Raw genomic sequence first — 5,241 nt, 5'->3', positions numbered from 1 at the left:
CTCGAGCAAGACAAATATATAAATAAATGAAAGAAAAAGACTAATTTACTTTCGTAGGAATCACGGTTGCATTTAGCACGTGCAACAAGCCTTTAAACCCCTAAGTTACCCTAGTGGACGAGTTGTGTCTCGTGGGTGTTTGCAGTGAATATACACCCAAAATTCAAATTAACTTGAAAAATTATCATTTAAAGTTTTCAATAACTACAAAACACACCCTCTTTCAATTATATCACATCAACCGAGGAACCCCCACACTTGAACTTTAATAGTCCATCTAAATTTAAGAAAAATCATACATCTCAAATAGGGACGACCCTTGTATCTTCTCACGCACGACCAATCCTAAGGCAAACCACATTGTAAGGTAGGGACCATGAACTAGGGTTTTGGAGCGTTAACCAATCATAAACAACAAGGCATAATGGTATCTTTTTTTTTTTTTAGAGAAGTCATTCTGCTGCATTACATTTGTCCTGAATAACATGGTGGAGCAAACACTAGAAATCCAAGTTAAGTAGCTTCGCTTTATACATATGCCAACAAAGACAGTGATGCTAAGTTCTTTTTGGAAGTGTTCATTCCTAAGAGGTTCGATCAAAACACCCCGCTTTATGAGGCGCAGTGTTCTGTCTAGCTCCTAGAAATTCTATACTTACTTTCTACTTTTTGACCAATTTTCACTTTCTTTGCATATCCATATCATATATTTTTATACCATGCCAAGAATATGGTCTCAACTCCTAACCTAAGAACAAGGACACCAACTAACAAATGGTCCTACACCTTAAGACAAGTATCTCTAAATCATTTAAGTGAAGTCCCACTTCAAGACATATATTCATTACCATCCTCCCAATAGGGATTATAGTACCAAGATGGGTCCTAGATCTTAATTTTTTTTTTTTTAAGGTGTGTATAAAGCACCGAAAAACTCTTAAAAGTAACCTCAAGTTCTAAACAATCAAACCCTCCCCCATACTTAAATTGTGCAATGTCCTCAATGCAGAAAAAAAAATGATAAGACAATAGAACAAGGACAAAGGAGAGGAAATTATCAAATGGGATCAAATATCATCATAAAGAGGCCCATGGAGAATCATGACCTCTGCATCATGCATTGAAGGCAACTCAAGGAATGGGGGAATACTATTTGCATAAGGTAAGGACCTTCACACCGAGAACGAAGTTTTTCTGGAAAGATATGCAATCTATAATTGTACAACAAAACTTTATCACCAGGCATAAAAGATTTCCTAACAAGGTGCCTATCATAAAAAGCTTTAGTCTTTTCCTTGAAAATTTTTGCACTATCATAGGCATCATTTTGCAATTCCTCCAACTTAGATAGTTGGAGATCTCTATGAGCTCCTGTGGTAAAAAAATAAAAATTGAATTTCTTAATCGCCCAAAAGGCACGATGTTCTAACTCAACAGGAAGGTGGTAGGATTTCCCATATACCAAACGGTATGGGGACCAAGTATGGTTTTGTAAGTAGTCCTATATGCCCACAAAGCATCCAACAAACGGTTAGACCAATCCTTTGGATTTGGGTTAACTTTCTTCTCTAGAATTTGCTTGATCTGTCTATTGGACACTTCTACCTGCCCACTGATTTGGGAGTGGTATGAGATAGCCAACTTGTGAATAATCCCATACTTCTGCACTAAGGCCTCAAAAGGCTTATTATAAAAGTGCTTTCCCCTATCACTAATGATAGCTCTAGGGGTACCAAATCGGGAAAAATGTTTTCCCTTAAGAATTGAATAACCACCTTTTAAATGTAACCACAAGCGTACGGATCAGTGTAGCTACGGGTCGAACTCAGGGAGAGTAGCCACTTTATATTTTTTTCTTTTAATAATGCGAAAGTGAACCTATTAATGGTTGTGATCTAATTCTAACTACCGTCCTAAACATATGTATCTAAAATAACGTCCTAACCATTCGTCATCTAAGAATTTAAAAACGCAAGTCACGTAATTAAAATTAAATAAATAAATAACAAAAAATAAACAACCCACGTAATTAAAAAAACAATAAAGGAAAAAAATACCAAAATAAAAATTAAAGTAAAAGAAATGAGATAAAGCTAGAGAGAGACTCACAAGTAGGCTTCTCTACTTAGCCTGAGGGATGCATTATAATATGAGCTTCCCTACTTGACCAGAGAGTCACTCTTACAAGGGTTACTCTACTTGGCTTTAGGGAAAGGGAGACAATTAAAATAAAAGTAATAAATTGATGGTTCTATGGCTAGGAGGGGCAAAGCCAACACATACACTAGCCATGAACCTTGGGGGAAAGTGATAGCAATAATGTAATGACTGAAATTAAAATCCTAAATTAAGAAAGAAAGGATAGTCAGAAGAGAGAATGAGAGGGGAGAGAGAAGACTATTGAGGGAGCCTACTTACTTGAACTTCAACCCTTGAACTAAAAACTTAATCAATTTGGGATACTACCAATACTAAAAACCAGATCTGGAATAAACCAAATCTGAAATTTCTAGTACTAGAGAAAACAAATCTAAAGAAAAAAAAATGGAACTTGAAAGACATGCTTCATTGTTTGTTCTTGTCACCTAGAACTAAGCCTAGAACTAGAACTTGAATATTATAAATTCAATTGCTTAAACAATAAAAATCAAAAACTAAATCAAAAACAAAAGTGCTTGCATTAATCGAATAAAAAGAACTTACAAAAGTGTTTAAAGCATAAACCTAGAACTAGAGCTAGAGAAAGAGATAGAGCAACTAAAAAAAAACCTAGAAGAAGAATGAAGTGTCTCCCCTCCTCTTACATGAATTGTATTTATAGGGAATGGGGAGGTAGGGTAACAAATTTCTCTTTCCTAAAATGGAGAAACCCACAATTAGTAAAGATATCTTTTGAGACCAAAAGTGTTAAGGTGGAGGAGAGAGAAGAGAGAAATAAAATTAGAGAAATTTCCTATAATCTTTTTTTGCTTATTTTCTTTCCTTTTTTTTTTTTTAAATTTATTCCTCTTCTTTTTCTCCCTCCAAGGGACGATTTTTCTTCTTGCTTTGTGTGATTTGGACAATCTTTTGGTGATGAGGAGAGAAAAGATTTGGATAAGATTTATTTCTCCCTTTTTTTTTTCTTTCCTTTTTTTTTCTTCTCTTCTTGCACAGGAACCCCTTCCACGATTTTCCTTTCTTCTAATTTGACGTGGAAATCTACAACCATAAGATTCAAACTAGAGACCTCCTGGTGAGCAAGGGAATTTTGCACACCATAGCTCACCAACTACACTAGGTAGTTGTTGTTGGAGAGATATGATACCCGATAATGCTTAAAGCCTTTAAAATACAAAACCTGCAAAAAAAGAGTAAAACCCAAGGTAGCTCTATTCTAAATATATAAAATGCATGTTTTATTATCCTAGATTTCACACATAAATGTGCTCATCAGAATTCCCCCACACTTAGACTTTGCTAGTCCTCGAGCAAAACAAAAACAAAAAGAATAAAAATGAAAATCCTAACTCACTTTTGAAGGAATCACGGTTTCACTTAGCATGTGCAACAAGCCTTTAAACCCCTAGGTCACCCCTAGTGGATGAGTTGTGTCTCGTGGGTGTTTGTAATAAATATACACCCAAAATTCAGAATAAACAAATCCTAACCTTGGCTAAAGGTAAGGGCAATACCGATCCGGAGCAAAGATAATTTCTCTTACAAGGGACCCCCACACTTGAACTTCTATTACCCTTTATCAATTTCAGGCACTAGCATATTTCTTAATTTGGAACTCACCTCGTCTCTTCCAAAGCATCCTTATCTTAAGGCAAAACCACTTGTGAAGAAATAGAGAACCAATGACTAAGGCGTTGGAGTGTTTTTACCAAAACATATTACTAAGTATTAATGACATTTGTACATTTTTTTCTCTTTTTTTTTTCGCTTAATAAACTCTATTCTACTCCACTACTTTTGGCCTGAATGACATGGTGGAGAAAACACTAGACACCCAAGTTACTATGTAGCTTCGCTTTTTGCATATGCCCACAAAGACAGTGATGCTAGAGTTCCTTCAGAAGTTTTCTCCCAAGGAATTTCGATCAAGACACCACGCTTCCTGAGGCGCAATGCCCTGTCTAGTTCCAAGGGAATCAATTCTTATTATTCTTTATACCACATTTCACATTTCATTTAAAATTGTGCATTTGTCAACCCATGCCAAATTAAAAAGAAGGTCTCAACTCCAAATCAAAAGTATAAGGAACCCACAGACTTACATATGGTCCAACACCATAAAATAGGGGTCTCTTATTTTTCAAAAGAAAGTCCCATCTCAAGACACAGGCTTGTTTCTTTCTTCTCAACAGGGTTTTTATACGTTCAAAATGGGTACCTTAGTCAAAACTTTTATTTTCATACATCAAGCAACCGAATGGTATGATCATTAGCCAAAAGCCAAAGTAGGACTTCATCCTTAGCAAGCTCAAAAAAAACAAAAAGAAAAACAAATAAAACAAAGTGGAAAAAAAACAGAAACTGGTTTCCCTCCCCCACACTTAAGTCATGCAATGTCCTCAATGCATGGAAAGAATTAAAAGCAAAGACAATGCAAGGGGGTCATACCTGATTAAAAGTTAGTCATCAGTGTAAAGAGGTTCATGGAGATCCATGACCTCTTCACTACTAGTAGTAGGAAACTCGAAGAACGGTTTCAAATGCTGACCATTAACCTTCGAAATTACCCCTGTTCCTGGATTCAAAATCCCCACAGCCCCATGGGGATATACATTATGGACAATAAAAGGGCCATCCCATCGGGATTTAAGCTTACCAGGGAAAAGATGCAATCGAGAGTTGTACAATAAGACCTTATCACCAATTACAAAAGATTTATGTAGAATGTGCTTATCATGGAAAGCTTTGGTCTTTTCCTTGTAAATCCTAGAACTTTCATAGGCTTCATTCCTAAGTTCCTCCAACTCAGATAGTTGGAGCCTACGATGAATTCCCGCATCAGACAAATCAAAGTTGAGCTTCTTGATGGCCCAAAAGGCCTTATGCTCCAACTCAACTAGTAAGTGATAAGCTTTCCCATACACCAAATGGTAGGGAGACTGGCTAAGATCGGTCTTGAATGTAGTTCGATGGGCCCACAAGGCATCAATGAGCCTAAGGGACCAATCCTTACGGTTGGGATTAACAGTTTTCTCCAAGATTTATTTGATCTTCCTATTAGACACCTCCACTTGGCCACTA

Source organism: Macadamia integrifolia, chromosome 4, assembly GCF_013358625.1.
Source record: "Macadamia integrifolia cultivar HAES 741 chromosome 4, SCU_Mint_v3, whole genome shotgun sequence".
In the NCBI taxonomy this organism is placed as follows: Eukaryota; Viridiplantae; Streptophyta; class Magnoliopsida; order Proteales; family Proteaceae; genus Macadamia; species Macadamia integrifolia.
This window is presented reverse-complemented; position numbering follows the sequence as displayed.